The sequence below is a fragment of the Vulpes vulpes genome, chromosome 9 (genome assembly GCF_048418805.1).
Source record: "Vulpes vulpes isolate BD-2025 chromosome 9, VulVul3, whole genome shotgun sequence".
In the NCBI taxonomy this organism is placed as follows: Eukaryota; Metazoa; Chordata; class Mammalia; order Carnivora; family Canidae; genus Vulpes; species Vulpes vulpes.
The window spans coordinates 48,819,005-48,838,328 of NC_132788.1; the positions used below are offsets into that span (position 1 = coordinate 48,819,005).

At 37.4% G+C, this 19,324-nt stretch overlaps 1 protein-coding gene across 9 annotated transcripts in view; it reads right to left on the reverse strand.

Annotated features, from left to right (window-relative positions):
- Positions 1-19,324, reverse strand: part of SMAD9 (SMAD family member 9) — a 75,481-nt gene that overhangs the window by 51,421 nt on the left and 4,736 nt on the right. For 6 of the 9 annotated variants that reach the window (XM_072720032.1, XM_072720026.1, XM_072720031.1 and 3 more), the window contains one exon: positions 13,774-13,981. The exons of the other annotated variants lie outside the window; for them this stretch is intronic. The gene's annotated coding sequence lies outside the window, so the exon portion shown is untranslated. The remainder of the gene's footprint in view (positions 1-13,773; positions 13,982-19,324) is intronic. 9 annotated transcript variants of the gene reach the window in all.

A 19,324-nucleotide genomic window follows, 5' to 3' on the forward strand; every position in this document is an offset into this window, starting at 1 on the left:
TTCAGACTCTTGATTTCAACGCAGATCATGACCTGAGACTGAGTCTAGCCTGGAGCTTGCATAAGATTTGATTCTCTCTCTCCTTCTCCTTCTGCCCTTCCCTGCCCCCGCCTCCACCTCACACTCTCTTTCTCTTACTGAAAATATATAAATAACTAAATAAAAAATAAAAAGATGGCAGTGATCTAAGCCCTTGATACATTTGCCACCCGAAGAACACTCCTTGGCTGTGATTTATAATCAGTTCATTTACATCACTCTCTCCTTCACATTCCTGATAATGATGGCTGTCGGCTTTCTCTGCATGATCTGGTAATGAGGGACTCCAAACTGCCTAGCAGCCACCCACCCCGTCTCCTGCAGTCAGTTCCAGCCAGCACTTGTTGGCCTTAGGTCAGATTAACCAGCTAGATCCCTCTACCACTCCATCAACCTTAAGTCCTCAAAAATCTACATCTTCCTCAGTTTCCCAGGTCATCCTTTTTCTAATGAGTCCCAATGCTCTATATCCATACAGACCAACCATTCCTCTACTATAAACAATATTCCAATTATCTGGATATATATCCCTTACTAAAGCTCCTCTAAGGGTCTAACACAGGTTTCTCAATCTCAACACTACTTCATTTTCTCCCTTTGATTTTAAAGATTTGGGGTGGAGGGATCCTGCCCATTACAGGCTGTTTAACAGCATCTCTGGTCTCTATCCACTATATGCCAGTAGCACACCCTCTGCAAGATGTGACAACTAAAAATGTCTCCTGATATTGTCAAGTGTTTCCTGAAGGGTGGGGGGTGTAAAAATCACCACTGGTTTAACATAAACCATAATTCTGCTCAATAATCACAAGATCTTAAAAATTTAATTTTAGATTATTGTCAAATGAAAATGAAATAGAATTCCAGAGAAAGATGTGTTTACTGTGGTTTAAATAATCAGAGGGAGAGAACTTGTTCTGCAAATGGTTCCACATTAAGTTTTGAAATCTGGGCACCACAAATTTAGTGCTTTTTTTTTTTTTTTAAGTTATCCTAGGGAATGTTACCCAGTAAAGTTGTTTAGGCTGAAGATAATAGAAGGGTATGGATCATGGTTTCTGTACTCAGATATTAATCCATTTAAAAGAAATAGTAGGACAGCCTGGATGGCTCAGTGGTTTAGCGCCGCCTTCAGCCCAGGGCTTGATGCTGGAGACCCGGGATCAAGTCAAGTCCCACATCGGGCTTCCTGTGTGGAGCCTGCTTCTCCCTCTGCCTGTGTCTCTGCCTCTCTCTCTCTCTCTCTCTCTCTGTCTCTCTCTGCGTCTCTCATGAATAAGTAAAATATTAAAAAAAAAAAAACAACAAAAGAAATAGTATTTCCTGGGCAGCTTGAAAGTTTGTGATTTAGTGTTATTTTGAACCACACTGGCAAAATCCAAAGGGTGCAGACATGAGTTTTTGTCACAGAAAGAGAAGAATCACAGTTGTACTTCCATCAAAAGAGTAATGCAATTACAAAATAGATTTGAAATGACTTTGTTTTAAATTGACAAATATAAAAAAGAGAAAACTGACCTCTTCCTCATTCTCTTGTTCCAATCCTACCAATCTTACCAATCCTGTGGATTGTTTACTTTCTAAACATCCTTCAAAGCCATCTCTTCCTCTCTATCCCTCTCAGTTCCTTCCATTCCTCCCAAAACTCTTCTACAAAACGTCAGGTTTCTAACATTCTCATTTAAAAATGTACCAGAACTCTCTGCAGCATGTTTGCAAATGTTAAGAATTTCATATCTTCTCTTCCCTTCCCTATCTTGTCCAGTCTTTCCTTCTTTTTTTCTCCTTTCCTTCCCTCTTTAATTGGGATAGAAAGGGCATTTTCTCTCCTTGATTTAAAATACAATTTGTGGGCAGCCCTGGTGGCGCAGCGGTTTAGCGCCGCCTGCAGCCCAGGGCGTGATCCTGTAGACCCTGGATCGAGTCCCGCGTCAGGCTCTCTGCATGGAGCCTGCTTCTCCCTCTGCCTGTGTCTCTGCTACTCTTTGTCTCTGCATCTCTATGAATGAATAAATAAATAAAATCTTTTAAAAAAATACAATTTGTGTTCATGAAAAAAAACTGAAATGGAAAAAGAAAGTTCAAACAGCCACTCTTCATCAACACAGAGATAATAATCACTGTTAACATTTTTGTGACTTTTCAAATCTTTTTTTTTTGTAAATAAACATATTTTTAAAAGATCATTTGTTTATAGATATGTCTCATATTCTTGTTCAATGAGTGATACATTGTAAGCATTTTCATGTTAGTAAATATTTTCTTTTTAAAGTTTTGTGGTAGTCAGAGTAATATTCAACTTTTAATTCTAAGTTGCATTTTTACTTCACTTGCAATACTTTCTTGTGCCATAATTTGGAAAAACAAAACAAAACGGATTCAGAGCACTCCTTGTACAGATTTTCTGAGCTGGCTTTCTAGAGTTTCAGAGTAATTGCTAAAACAAAAACAAACCCAGATGCATTTTGCCTCTAGTCCTATGTAAATCCGTCAAGTCACTTTATAGTTCTAATTACATAAGTCCCACATCAAACTACTATTATTACAAAAATTAAAACATTATAGATAAGGTTAAGTCTCATTTGATTATCAACCACAATGCTCAAATCTTCATGTACTTCTTGATGTGACTACTGTTAGCAGTTTGAACTTATTTTTAGGTATTTTACTTGCATATTCATCTACAGATAGATACAAAAAATATAGCATCAGTTTGAATTTTTAAAATATTTAATCATTCTGCAATTTGGCTGAGAGTATTTTCTATGTTAGTAGTATATAAATCTGCTTCATTCTCTTTAATTGCTGTATTCTATCTTATGACAAAGTCATTTTCTGCTTAAGCACAAACTGCCATTCAAATAAATCTACTACAGTGCAAGAAATCTAAAATATATTCATGTCTGTCTGTTTTAAAGCTGGCATCAATTTAAGGAATGTGGGGTATCCTGAGAAGAAATTCTAAAACAAATTAGACTCTTAACTTTAGAAAACAAACAGAGTTGCTGGAGGGGAGCTGGGTGGGAATGGGCTAGATGGGGGATGGGCATTAAGGAGGGCATTTGTGATGAGCATTGGGTGTTATACGTAAGCGATGAATCACTAAATTCTACTCCTAAAACCGATATTATACTATATGTTAGCTAACTAGAATTTAAATAAAAACTTAAATAGATAAGTAAAATAAAATAAATAGCAACATATAATAAAATTTATCATACATTTTTGACGCTAACAGATGTATACAGTATGTATGTATTTGGTTGCACTGCAATTGATTCAGAATTTTGGCTTTTAGATTATTTCCCATTTATCTTTATTTTAAATAATGTTACAATAAAAATTGTTTACCTGTCAAAAAATGCAGAATTTGATAATCTATTTTGGTAACCTAGAAGAATGTCTATTATTTATTTTAATTTCTACTTTTTGGGACACCTGGATGGCTCAGTGGTTGAGTATCTGCCTTTGACTCAGGTCATCATCCCAGGGTCCTGGGAAAGAGTCCTACATCAGGATCCCTGCAGGAAGTTTGCTTCTCTCTTTGCCTATGTCTCTGCCTTTCTGTGTGTCTCTTATGAATAAATAAATAAATAAATATTCTTTAAAAATTAAAAAATAAAAATAAAAAATTATATTTTTCCTATTTTTGATAAATATTAATGAAAAAAGCTACCATGTAATTGGTTTTAAAAAAAGGTGTATTACATTTGCATTTTCAGTTATAATTGCTTAATTTATACAGAGCCTGAAATACAAAGAGGTATTTATCCAAAGTTCATTAGTGGGAACATTTGGGGGTGATGGAAATGTCCTATGTCTTAATAAAGGTGTGGTTTACATGGACATATACAACATAGTTAATTTTTGATCTTACAGAGAAAGAAATTGAAGTTTTTTTTTTTAAGAAATTGAAATTCTGAAGTGCCTATATCTGTTAAAGAAATTGAATTCATAACTAAAAACTTTTCCTGGAAGTGATCACTGAGCCGAAATTCCTTCATTAGCAAATTCTATCAAACATTTAAAGAAAAAATAATAGAATGACAAATTTTTCAGAGTATTGAGGAGGAGGGAAACTTCCCAACTCATATTATAAGACCAACAGATCGACGTGGATGGAACTGGAGGGTATTATGCTGAGTGAAATAAGTCAATCGGAGAAGAACAAACATTATATGGTCTCATTCATTTGGGGACTATAAATAATAGTGAAAGGGAATAGAGGGGAATGGAGAAGAAATGGGTAGGAAATATCAGAAAGGGAGACAGAACATGGAAGACTCCTAACTCTGGGAAATGAACTAGGGGTGGTGGAAGGGGAGGAGGGCGGGGGGTGGAGGTGACTGGGTGGCGGGCACTTGACGGGATGAGCACTGGGTGTTATTCTGTATGTTGGCAAATTGAACAACAATAAAAAATAAATTTATTATTAAAAAAAAGTAAGACCAGCAGAATCCTGAAACAAAATCTGATTAGGATATCACGGGAAAACACAAATATTACTCAGGAACACAGATGTAAATATCCTTAACAAAACATAAGCAGATCACATCCAGCAGTATTAAAAAGTCTAATACCTCATGACCAAGTAGTATCTAACAGAGAAATGCAAGATTGGTATTACATTTGAAAATAAATCAATATGCTTCACCACATAAACAGAATAAAGGAAATATGCCACATTATCATCTTATTTTTAAAAGACATATTTATTTGAGAGAGAGTACGTGTGCACAAAGCGGGGAGGCGTAGACTGAGAGGGAGAGAAAAATGCAAGCTGACGCCTGCTGAGCACAGAGCCCAACGTGGTGTGCGTGTGTGTGTATGTGTAATCATACATAATACAACAATTAGTTCATCAATTCAACCATTAGTTACTCTGAATTGTTTTTACTTTTGGACTATTATAAATAGCGCTGCTATGAACATTTACATTCAAGTATTTGTTTGAACCCCTCTTTTCAATTCTTTTGGGTATAAACCTAGGAGAATTGCCGGATCATATGGGAATATTACAGTTAACATTTTGAGAAACTGTCAAGCTATTTAGAAAATAGCAGCTCAACCATTTTACATTCCCAATAGAAATGCATGTGTTCCAACTTCTCCACATCCTCATCAATACTTGTTATTTTCCATTTTTTTTTTTTGTTTATTACAGCCACCCTAGTAGGTACAAAGTGGTATTTCATTGTGTTTTGATTTCCATTTCCCTAATGATTAATGGAGTTGAGCATCTTTTCACATGTTTATTGGCCATTTGTATATCTTCTTTGGAGAAATGTCTGCTCAAGTTCTTTTCTCATTTTATTTTATTTTTTATTTTTTTTCAAACAGGGCTTGAACTCACAACCCTGAGATCAAGACTTGAGCTGAAATCAAGAGTCAGATGCTGGGACACCTAGGTGGCTCAGTTGGTTGAGTGTCCGCCTTCAGCTCAGGGCATGATCCTAGAGTCCTGAGATAACCTCCCAGGATCAAATCCCAGGACTGAGTCCCAGGACCACGTCCCACATCAGGCCCCCTGAAGGGAGTCTGCTTCTCCCTCTGCCTATGTCTCTGCCTCTCTCTCTGTCCTTTATAAATAAATAAATAAGATCTTAAAAAAAAAAGTCAGATGCTTAACTAAGCCACTCGGGGTCCCCTCTTTACCCATTTTTAAATTGCATTTTTTTATGTTGCATTCTACAAGTTTTTTTTTCAATATATTCTGGATTTATAGATACTGAGATATATGATTTGCAAATATTTACCCCTTTCTGTATACTGCCTTTTTGCTCTCATGATAATGCTCCTTTACATGCAAAGTTTTAATTCTGATGATGTCCAATTTATTTACTTTTTCTTCTGTTACTCATGCTTTAGTATATTTAAGCATCCACTGCCAAATCCAAGGTTATGAAGATCTATCCCTATGTTTTCTTCAAATAATTTTATGGTTTCAGTTCTTAAATTTAGATCATTGATCATTTTCATTTAACGTTTGTCTATAGTGTGAGATAGGGGTCCAACTTCACTGTTTTGCATGTGGCTATCCAGTTGTCCCAGCACCATTTGTTGGAGACTATTCTTTCCCTACCGAATGGTTTTAAGACCTATGTCAAAAATCTACTGAGCACAGATGCTTTGGTTTATTTCCAGACTTTCAATTCTATTCCAATGATCTTTATGTCTATCCTTTGCAAATTCCACAGTTTTGATTACCATACCTATCTAGGATGTTCCAAACTGGGAAGTATGAGCCTTCCAACTCTGTTCTCCCTTTTCAAGATTGGTTTGCATTTTACTTCTTTTTATTGTTTATTGCCTCTTTTTCCTCCCCACAATATAGACTCTATTAGGATGTGAATTTTTTGTCCACTGCTGCACACAGAATAAAGCCTAGTATATAGTAGGTGTTCAATATTTGCTAAATGAATGAATGGGTTCTTGAGAAGACAGAGTCATTTAGAGCTCCCAGAGAAGAATGGAGGTGGCAGGAGGAGAAGAAAGGGAAGGAGAGGAAAGAAGAGAAAACCATGGTTGAGCAATTCCTGTCAAAGAAGAGTTGAAATGGCAGGAAGGAGCGGCGATATAAGGCCTGAGGCCCCAGCACCAAGGGACCTTTCACAACCATACTGGCAGGAAGGCATAAGCAGCAGTAGCCACTCTGGTGTGTAAGTCAGTCTTTGGCAATTCAAATGTGCTGCAACTAAAATTCATGTAGTTACTATCAGGTTGAACACTTTATATTAGTCAAAAACAAAACATCAGATAAATTAAACAATAACTACGAGTTGTTTTCTGTGAACTGAAAGGGCAAACAGCTTTTGCATCTTATCTCAAGGGTTTCCACAGCTTTTAGTATATGTAAATAATTATTCTTGATAAGTTAATGTAATTTTACAATCGGATCACACAACATTCCCTGCAATGTAAAAGTACCATACTGACCTTTAAAAAAAATTCTGAACAAAATCTTAAATAAATACATCTATCACATTTAGTCAAATTAAATAACTGGGTAGTGTCATTAGCAAGTCTGAACACTACTGTACTAATGGGACCAAAGCCATGAAGAAATAGCAGAGCTAGAGTACATGTAGAGCAGTTTATAATAAATGCATTGGCAAATTTTCTTTGGTGTTCATTATTTTCTTTTTCAATTTTCCAAATTTCAAAAATGTAGATCATTAAGGAAGAATGAAGAGATCACTCCTGTCGAATATATATTATATAAACTTCCACTGAATAATTGTATTTTTCTTACAAAATAGCAAAATTGCTACCATGAGATTAAACAATATATTGCTACTCCACAAATACAGCCATATGGTTCCATCTGTTTCTAGGTTCCATTACAGTTCACTTACCAGTTAATAAAGAAACTGCTAACCACAGGATGCAAATATGCCTCTTATTTAACTTTTTCAAAATCAATGAAGTGTTATCAATATAATTTGGCAGAATCTGACTTATTACAGGATTTAGATATGCATCTTTTTATCCTCTTGGCACTGATGATGATTTAACACAGTATGTGAAATATATAAACTAGCACTAAAACTGCACAGGTCTGGGATTTGCCAGGTGCTAATTGCTCTACTCAAGCCTCAGGGAAAATGCACAATTGCCCTGGGCAGTCATCCTAGGTTTAATTATACTCTGGGAGTTCTATTCCCTGGACAAAGGTGACAGCCTGGAGAGAGCTTTGTCTCAACTTGGTCTTCATCTCAGCAACTACAAAAAAGACCACAGGCAGTTCACCACTTCCCCTGCAAATTCCACTCCAGCGAGCAAAACTGTTATTTATCCTTCAATTTCAGCTCAGGTAACAAAGGCCTCTGTGGCTTCCCAGGTGGAATTCTCTTCTCAGTCAATATCTTACGCACATTACTATTTTCACTTTTGGATAATTTATTTGTTCATAGATCTCTCTTCTTTTAGATGACAAAGTCTTTAAGAACTTGACCATCTCGTTCATCTCTGCAGCTCCAGTACTTTGCATAAGATTGGCACTTAATAAATATTTATTACTAATTACATTAAATGACTATGTCACCTAGTGCTGGTGCCTGGGAAATAGTCAACGCTTAATAAATTTTAACTATCAGATATTTTCTTCCTCTCCTCTACTCAAAATTTCACTTTGTTCTCCCCTTATCCCCATTCTGCTGTTAGAACTCAGCTCAGGCTCTCATCACCTTAGACCAGTGTGGTTCTCAATGAGGGATGACTTTGCTGCCACGTTTTTGGAGATATTTTTGGCCGCCACAAGTGGGATGAAGGGAATATTTGGTATTTGGTGCATAGAGGCCAGAGACTTTGTTAAACATCCTATAACTCAGAGAACAGTGCCCATTACAAAGAATTATCCTGTCCCCACTGCCAGTTGCTGAGGCACTCCTTCTAGACTTAAATTTCTTGAAATTGACTCCTGGTCATTTCCCTCTAGCCCTATTCTTTCTCTCCTCTAATCTATCCTTCCTAAAATCTCCTTTGATTGAGATATAATTGACATAAAGCATTATATTTGTTTCAGACGTATGACATAATAACTCAGTGTTTACATATAGTACCAAATGATCACCACAATAAGTCTAGTTGACATCCATCACCATCTTTTTCTTGTGATGTAAACTTTTAAGATCTACTCTCTTGGCAAGATTCAAATGTACAATGCAGCATTATTATTATTACCTATCTCACTATTCCATTCCATTCTTGGTTTGTCTATTTTATAACTGGAAGTTTGTACGTTTGGTTCCCCCTTCACCCATTTTGCCCACACCACATCCCCAGCCTCTGGAAACCACCTATCTATTCTAAAAATATCTATGAGTTTGTTTTGTTTTGTTTTGTTTTTTAGATTCCACGTGTGAGACTAAAAATAAAAATATTTATCATCCTTTTCCTGTTCAAAAGGTCTTACACTTTTTTTTTTAATGTCTTTGGGTTTTGGCTTAGTTGCTGATGGATTTTCAACGCTATCAGTATGTCAAAAGTGGAACTGGAACCAAGTCTTAAAAATTCCTATTCCTAATTTGGGTGCTTTACAACTCTCATGAAAACTTTTAAACGAGGAGGACACAGAGGGGAAAACACAGACTCTAAGGGATGGCAGCTAATTTTTCTTCAGTGATACAAATTTCTAAACCTTGTACAAAGGCCAAATGTCCCTTCAAATTTCATTTGCAGTTTAAATTCTGTGTCACTGAAAGTTACATCACACACTGAACTGCTATCTCTTATGCTGGCTACCTATCCCCTAATCTAACCATGGTTTTGTTCAAAATTAATGTGATCTAAGACTGGTGGGCTTTAAAAACAAAGAATTTTTTTAAAATATGTGATTCCTTTTATATGACCACATTATATGAAATTCCACAGAATTCTTTTTTTCCCACAGAATTAATTCTTAAACATGAAAAATCACATACAGAAGTAGATGGAAAATATATACACAAAATTTTTTAGAAATTTTCCCTTAAAAATAACACTCCATGTAAATCAATAGCAGATCAGGGATTCATATCCTGAATATATAAAGAACACCTATAACTCAGCAACCAACCAACAAACAATTCAAAAGCGGACAAAGCACATAAACAGACATTTCTCCAAAGAAGATATATAAATGGTCAACAATAGGATTGCATGATAACATCATAACATAAAGAGTCATTAGGGAAATGCAAATGCAAACCACTATGAGATACCACTTCACAATCATTAGGATTGCTCTTGTCAACAAAACAGAAACTTACAAGTGTTGGCAAAGATATGGAAAAATGACAACTTTGTGCATTGTTTGTGAGAATATAAAATGGCTCAGCCACTGTGGCAAACAGTTTGGCAGCTTCTCAAAAATTAAATGTCGGATTACCAAATGACCCAGTAACTGTACTCCTAGATACACACACAAAGGAACTGAAAACAGGTACGCAGATACCTGTATACCAATACTCCCAATAGTATTATTCACAACAGCCAAAAGGAGAAAAACCACCTAAGTTCCATGAAGAAGTGACTAGATAAACAAAATGTGATATGTATGCACAATGCAATATTATTCAGCCTTAAAAAGGAAGAAAATTCTGATACAGGCTATCTAATAATAAAACTTGATGATGTTATATTAATTAAGTTAGCTAGGCACAAAAAAGCAAATTTTGTTTGATTCCACTTATATGAGGTAGCTAGGATAGGCAAATTTTGTAAAGATAGAAAGTAGAACAGAGGTTAACAGGACTTGGGAGAAAGGCGAATGGGGAATTCTGTTTAATGGAGACAGATTTAGAACTTGGGAGGGTGAAAAAGTTCTGGAGAAGGGTGGTAGTGATAGCTCACAATAACGTGATGAATTTAATGCTACTAAACTGCACACCTAAATGGTAAAAATGGTAAATTTAGTGTATTTTTACCACAATAAAGAAAAACTTTACTCTAAATGTTATAATAATTTGCTTTATCACTACCTTCAAGGGATTTTACAAATAGTCTCCCTCTACCAGGATTTGAGGTTTTTTTTTTTTTTTTTAAGTCTAACTTTGAGATGGAAAATGTCATTGGTACATGGAAGCCTTGGAAGAAATTAGAATCCTTGATAACATAAAATGCAAGGAAATCACACACATCCCAGGCCCTATTATATAGGATAATCTCCTTCCAACAGCCCATACTCATTGAAGGACAGACATAGTTTCATGTAATACCTGGCACTCTCTGCCTGCCTTTCAGATCCTTTCTTCCACTTAATGTTGATACTCATAAACATATCAATTTTCTATGGTGGTCGTAGCTTAGGAGAGAAAAGAAGTACTATTTTAAAAATCCCATTTGCTTCTACACAAAGAAAAAGGGAAAAATATGGAACAATGTCCAGAAAGATTATTTTTTCAAATGAGATCTATTTTCTATCCCAGAACCAACCAATAGCAATTTTACATACTGTCAGTCAATGTTATTGAGCTTTATTTTCCTAGAATCAGTTATTTTTATAATATGAACTATAAAATTCCTTCAGTCAAAGCAAATAATTATATTCAATATCCATAGATTCAAGGACTGTGAGCATTCTGAAAGAAACCAGAAATATAAATCTTTTCATGCTTACACATCTGATATTCATTTATTTATTAAAGATTTTATTTATTTGAAAGAGAGAGAGCTTGGGGGGTATGGGAGGAGGGGTGCAGGGAGAGGCAGAGGGAGAAGCAGACTCTGTACTCATCAGGGAGGCTGAGGCGGGGCTTGATCTCAGGACACTGACATCATGGCTTGAGCTAAAATTAGGAGTTGAATGCTTAACCAACTGAGCCACCTAGGTGCCCCACATTTGATATTTAAAGTTGCATTAAAATCTACTAATATTCCAAAATCCATATGCCTTCAAATCCATTAGAAGGTCTACAGATTTATGGGAGACGCCTGGGTGGCTCAGTGGTTGAGCATCTGCATTCAGCCCAGGGCCTTATCCTGGAGACCAGGAATCAAATCCCACATCAGGCTCCCTGCATGGAGCCTGCTTCTCCCTCTGCCCGTATCTCTGCCTCCTCTTTCAGGGTCTCTCATGAATAAATAAATAAATCTTAAAAAAAAAAAAAAAGATTCTCTCTAAAAAAAATAATAATAGGCAGCCTTGCGCTCATAACATGAGGTGCTGAGGTTAACTGATGTCGTTGGCATTTACTCTTTTTTTTTTAAAGATTTATTTATTTATTTATTTATTTATTCATGATAGACACAGAGAGAGAGAGAGAGGCAGAGACACAGGCAGAGGGAGAAGCAGGCTTCATGCAGGGAGCCCGATGTGGGACTCGATCCCGGAACTCCAGGATTGCGCCGTGGGCCCAGGGCAGGCGCCAAACCACTGAGCCACCCAGGGATCCCTGGCATTTATTCTTAGTAAGCCACTGGGAAGGTCTTGACTTACATTCACTTAAATCCCTGGGAAATGGTTCTCTTGACAACTTGTCTAGTTTGATTTTTCAGCTAGAATATCAGTGTTGATTGGACATTATTTCTTAGGTTTCAGTGAGGATTTATAATTATTTTTAAAAATAAAGAGCTGAGATAAATTTTTTATTGTTGCTCAGTATCACTTCTTTTGGAGACAGAATTATTATTCTCTTGCCTGTTTGATATTTTGTTTATGCCAAATGTAGTGAAAGGGAAGAACAGGCAATAGAGCAACAAAGAGCGTTTCTAACAAACATGCCTAATCATTTGGGCCACTTTTAAGGTAGATTCAGAATATTATACATGTTTTCCCATGTATATTGTGAATATTAAGAGCACGATTGAAAATTTTAAGGATAAGTAACTCATAAGACTGTTGTAAGAGAATGTCAACACCATCTTGGGAAGATTACAGCATAAGTTTTTAGCATTTCACACTATATTCTTCACATTATCAGGATATGCTTGGAGATGTTATACACTACCGCACAAGTGTGGTATTTTAATATTCTAGTTTAGTATACGTGCTGCCAAAGTGAGCACAATATTCTAGTTTAAAATGGCCCATAATGTAAGCAGTGCCTCCACAAACAAGAGGCAACATGATATATTGAATATTTGGAGGAAGAAAACTTTAGTCTGAATGCTAGAACCGTCTCTGAGTGTGACCTTTAAGTAATTAACCACTTTGATCCTGTTTCCTCTTCTGAAAAACTGAAACAAAAATCACCACTTTTCATACTGAGAGGAAATGTGCAAAAGCAGTTTGAAAACTGTACACTAATATAAAGATACTATTTTTCATTATTAACAAGTAGTTCTATTCCTGCTTATTCCCCCTGTACACCTCATCGCATAAGTAAAAGGTGCCGAAAAAGAAGAAAAAAGAAGGAAAAAGTAAAACAATCTCAGAAAAAGAGCAGAGGCAAAAAAAAAGGGGAAAAAAAGGGGGGGGGGATAATTGTTGATATAAAAGGAAAAACAGTATGTCAACCATCTCAACATATTAGCATCACATTAGAAATCAAAATTATGACATAATTTTCTTCCTACTCAGCATGCAATGCTACTCTTCACCCAGCAGAGCTGGTGGACAGATATTTCAGAGGCCGTAAAACATACTTTCTATACGATTCCAGGACCAGTCAGAAAGAAGGAGAAGGCGAGAAGATAAACAGACCCCGACAGAAATGAGGTGGTCACTGTGTAAAATTCGACTATCCAGCAGTTCCATCTGAAGGAAACCTAATTGTGAACAAGCCACAATTATGTGGCCACAAAATTATGTCATAATTTTGATTTCTAATGTGATGCTAATATGTTGAGATGATTGACATACTGTTTTTCCTTTTATATCAACAAGCAAGAAAGGGTTCTACCTGCCAAAACAGGTGTTAGTTACCAAGTCTGTACAGAAAAGATCACATGGAAGCCTTGGAAGAAATTAGAATCCCTGATAATATAAAATGCAAGGAAATCACACACATATGGACCTATTTGCAACTATTTTGGGCTACGTTTAAAAAAGCATGTTTTTACAATTTCCAAGTTTACAGCACATCAGAGCAGCACAATGGGAGAAGGATGAGGAGATGCTAGTAGGGGGCACAGGACAGCAAAGGGTAACCAAAAAGGGGAGCTGTATCCCAAGGAAAGGGACCCAAACAAGCCAAACCAAACCAAGCAAACAAACTACTAAAAAACAGCAGGTCTCAAAGGCACAAGAATTTGAGGTCCCTGCTTCTGGGCAGGACAGGACCAGCCCTTCCTTCCAGCTCTAGACTTCCTTACCATGCAGTTTGTAAACGGAGTTCTTCAGGATTCTGGAGACAGTGGAGAGACTCGGTGAGACGCAGCAACCAGAGAACAGCCGGATGGAGCTGGGCGCCAGTGGGGTGGCGGATAGATTAGACTCTAGCCCTCTGCAGATGCCACCTTCCACCCAAGCAGCTAGTCTTCATTCAGCTTTACTTAATGCGGCCCCTTGGATGAAAGGGCCCTGTTGGTTTAAAAATAAAATTTTTTCATTAAAATTTGACCACCACTAACCCTCACACTCCAGGATCCTTAAATGCAATTGGTTCCAATGTAGCAATGGAATCTGTGCCAGGAGTTGGGGAGAGGGAGGCATGGGTGGGTAGAGCAGAGAGGACTTTTAGCACAGTAAGAACTACTCTGTATGCTACTACAGTGGTTGATACTATCATCTGCACATTACACATTTGCGCAAATCCATAGAATGTACAACACCCTATGGACTTTGAGTGATAATGATGGGCCAGGGTAGGTTTATCAGTTGTAACAAATTAACTACTCTATGCAAGGTTGGGGGGGGGGAGGCAGGAGGTATATGGGAACTCTCTGTACTCACTCAATTTTTTCTGTGAACCTAAAACTGCTCTAAAAAAAAAGGTTTAGTTTTTTTTTTTTTTAAAGAGAAAAAAATGGAACCTATGGAACCTGTAAGCTTTCTTAAACCAGGTTTTCTTCCTGCATTCCATATTTTCTGTTAACACCACTCTGCATCTACTTGCTCAAGCTAGAAAGAGAAAAATCCCATGGATATTTTATTCCTCTTCTTCCTCAATCACACATTTGACAGGTCATTAAATCCTGTGGATGGACCCTCCCACATATTTCATTGCTATGCCTAATCCCAGGCATCCCTAATGAGTCTGCTCCTCACAGGCAGCTGTGCCCTACTGAGCCTCCCCTTATCCACCCCTGTCCCCCAAAGAGAGTACCCCCTTTTGGGCCACTAATGCCCTGTCATTCCAAGTCCAGAGCAGATCCTGTCATGCTTTTTAGGGACACACCTTTCTGTGAGACTGAAGCAGAATGGGACATTAACTCTGCCGGGGATGAGATGAAAAGTATTTTATTTGTGCATTAAAATGTTTGTTATCATAAAAAATCACACACACAAATTTGTCACCAAATTTCTTTTTTTAAAAGATTTTTATTTTCTTTTAATTTTGTCTCCAAGTTTCTTTTTTTTTTTTTTTAAGACTTTATTTTCTTTTAACTAATCTCTGTACTCAGTGTGAGGCCCAAACTCACAACCCCGAGACCAAGAGTTGCATGCTCTGCCGACTAAACCAGCCAGGCAACACCCTCCCCTCATCTCCAAATTTTTACTATGGGCATGCATTTATATATTTTACATGAAAAAAAAAAAGGAAACAAAAAACAAAAACAGTATCCTGGGTAAGATTTAATGCTATAGCATCACTTTCAAACTGGGCTCTTCACAATCTTTCTCCTCAGATTACATTCCCAGTCTCATCAATCCTCACTCCTTTTGTACTTCACGGCCTCCCCTCTGCCCTGAGACCTGTGTGCAGCTACATCCTGGAAACCTTCCCCGCAGCCCAAGGCAGTAGCATTAATCAGCTCTCCACAGCTCCTCTGGGCATCCACAGCACCTACCATATACGTTCAGCAGAGCACAATGACACTTGGCTTCCTTACGTTGGTTATTTGTTTTCCCCAGAGACACACTCAGCTCCTTACGAAAGCCACAGGCCACGCCACAGAGTGGTCTGAATTGCCTAACACTATGTCTGGCATGCAATAAATGTTGGATGAATGAAGGTAAAATCCAGTTTCATCAATAACATTCACTACTGTATTATTAAGCCCTATATAATTAGGCTACCTTTTGACCTACAGCCCATCGCTTTGCTGATGTAGTATAACAAATCCCTTTGACAAGTAGAAGCATATAATGCACTCCCTCCTTCCTGTGCATTTAGCAATCTTCCTACTTACAGCATTGTTATATAGAACACTAACCTGTATATGAATACCTGCAAAGTGCTAAATAGCTATAAATAATATTTAAAATTTTTAAAAAATGGTGTGTGAGTAATTTCTAAAGTTTTATTGATGTGTGTGTATTGTGGGAGGTTGAATTTCCTGGCCAAGGGCTGCTTGAGTGGTGGAGATTATAAACTGATGGAGGAGAATCACTCATAACTGTGTTATGAATCACTGTTTAGGGAAGTTAAGCTTTTTAATTGTCAAAAGCATTCGTGAAGCAGTGGAGATGGTGTGTCAACCACCATCTCACCAACTTCCCTAGGTGTTGATGTGGCCATTTAGAAGCACCGTGCCACTTCAATCTTTCTTCAATCTCTTTTTTAAATTTAAATTCAATTAGCCAACATATAGTAATATCATTAGTTTTAGATGTAGAGTTCAGTGATTTAGCAGTTGCATAGAACACCCAGGGCCCGTTACATCGCGTGCCCTCCTTAATCTAACCATCTGTCTTCGATCTCTTTCAAACTCACCTTTGATGATGTGATTCTCCTGTTCAAATCCTTTAGTATTTCTCTTTTGACCACAGGCTAAAATTTAAGTTTTCTCTTGCCTACAGATTAAAATCCAAGCTCCTTATCCTCTCCTCTGGCTTATTCTACAAAACACCAAAGTATCTTAGGGAAGAAAAAGGATGGTGGTTGAAGGGAGAAACTAAATGTAACAAGTATCAATGATGAGCCAGACACCAATGCCAGGTGCTGGTATTTTAAGATAAGAGATAAGACACGGTCCTGTCCCTCTCTGATATCACAGTCTACAGGGGAGACAGAAATCTAAACACATTATTGCCAGACAGGTGATAGATTATTATAACTGATATTAAAAGGGTCAGGGGTGGTTTTTTGTGGGAGGAGCCATGCACACTCACTCTTGAACCAGTAGAAGGTAAGGAGAAAAACCAGAGAAGCAAAGGCTCTCCTCTTGACAGACACAGTAGTACAATTTCAGGCCCAGGGATGTCTTCAGCATCCTTCAGTTCTAAACAAGGATTTACTGCAGGAACCTCTATTTCCATTTTGTATTTCACTTTTATTTAGAGCCCTAAGCTCCAAATGGGACTATTGTAATTATCCTTGTCAAAGGTGACTCAAAACTCACATGCAGTAAAAATGGAATTCTAACCAGGAAAAATACAGAGAAATCCAAATAGATTACTTTTTTTTTGCATAAATAATATTGGATACATATTCTGATATTTGCTTTCCTGACCTCTCTTTCTAATTAGGCTATGAAATCCCGGAGATCAAGATTTTATTTCCTTTGGTACTTTATTTTGTTATACGGTCCTTAAAGTTTGGGGCCTCATAGGCAGTGTGAGTATAATAGGCACAGAATAAACAATTATTGAATGAGTGACCTATATAAGACCTCCAAATTTGTAATTCTCACTTTCTAGCACAATTACTACATGCACAAAATCACATTTTAAAACCCCAAACATAATCCAGACAATATTTTGAAAAAAATTAAAAATGTGTATTTGCAATCAACTTAGATCAATGACAACTGAAAGGAAGTGCCACTCTTTGAAATAACACCTAGGCACCAACCTGCCATTATTTGCAAACACTGCCAACACCTAATGACTGCTTTGTGTAAAACAACCAACAAGCTCTAAGGGAAGCATTTATGAACACAAGGGTTCTCTTTGACAAACACCTGATCTAACTCTTGCTCCTAAAAATGAAATTCTACTACCACCAAGAAATAGGGAAAGAATGATATAAATGCATCAACAAGTGAAAGAAAACCACAGAAGAACTAAAATCTTTTTTAGCTTTAACACATTTTCTCATCTTCCACATTCACAGGCTTCTAATAGTCATTCATATCATTAATCACAGCCATTAATCATAACTGTAACAATAATCACTCATATTATTAATCATAATCACTAATCACTGGCAGTACCACTTTATGAGCCAGTTGTGCCAATTTTTTTTTTAAGATTTTATTTATTTATTCTTGAGAGACACAGAGAGAGAGGCAGAGATGCAAGCAAAGGGAGAAGCAGGCTCCATGCAGGGAGCCCGACGTGGGACTCGATCCCGGGTCTCCAGGATCACACCCCAGGCCAAAGGCAGCGCTAAACCGCTGGGCCACCGGGGCTGCCCCAGTTGTGCCAATTTCTGGGTAGTCATTTGGAAACTGGAATTCATTTTCCCAGAAAAACAGTGTCCTGAGGGCTGATATATTCCCTGGCCAGGCCACTGAGGCCCTCTGAGCTCCTGATACAAGCAGCTTCTAATACTGCTAACACCAGCCCAAATAAGCAATGTAAGCATTTGGCACGGGTAAGCTTGCCCAAGCTAAGGTGTCTCGAACCCTCGCAACTGCCCCAATGCACAAAGTTTTCAATGAACTCTTCCTCCTTCCTACTCCAGCCAAACTCCAGTTCCCTCCTGTGTGATTCCCAGCAAAGACAAAGAACAATATGGATCAATGAATTTATAATGAAGCATAAATAGAAGTCAAATATTCTACCATGAGATGGAAAACTCCGTTAAAATCTGTGAATCCTTTTCCGAGTTATTTTCTAAAGTGTGTGGCTCCCAAGTCAGTTAAATTTAGATACAAGAATTCAGAAAGTAACTCCCAGAACTTCAGTTGAACTTTTCCATCCATCAAACTCTCCCAGAAAAACAAAATCTGCAAATCTGATCTTAGAGCCTCCACAGCCCACAAGTACTTAAGACAAATCCTTCTAGGCTTCTGATCAATTGTCCCAAACTACAGTTCTGGATCTATCTCTTACCCTACCCATGTCGCAATTTCTGCATGTCATCAAATCAAATCAAATCAAATCAAATCAAATCATAGTAATACACACTACCAAAGCAAATCTCCGTGTGATCAGCTTCCGAGCAATTAAAGAGATGAGAAATGAAAAATTTTAGGCCACGTGGAAGACGATATTCCTGGAGTTAAAGCGGGTTGGGATAAAGTGGGCTCATGGCCCACTCCAGCAGAGGAAGCACTCTCAGGATCAGTGAGTGAATCTAAGCTGTTGCTACTTACAGAGTGTTTACACTTCCACTTCTCCCAAAGCCTCTCTCTAGGTTGTTTCAGAAGGAATCTCCAGTGTCAACACGTCTGGGTGGCTCCCACAGCACACGTACACTTTACAGATAATTTGTCTAATGGTAGAAAACTAGAGTTTTCTCCAGTTCACTGAAGTTCTGGGATGAATGCTCACCCCTAGTAATCTCAGTGTTTATAAACCAAAGACTGCTTTGCACTAAACCCATTTCATGACTGAGGAATCCATGTTTTCCATTTAGAGTCCTTCAAAATTAAATTTGAAAAGGGGAAAAGAAAGTGTTCAAATATTAAATTTCCCCCAGGGGCAATTCATATACCAAAGCAATTCCACCAATGATATTATTTATGTAATCAGAATACAGAGACAGAAAAAATCTGATATTTAGTACTTTCCCCCCCAGAAAGAGAATCAAAATTGTCTTTACAGGAAAAATCAGAACTTTGTAGGACTCCCTTACATTTATTTTATGGGTTA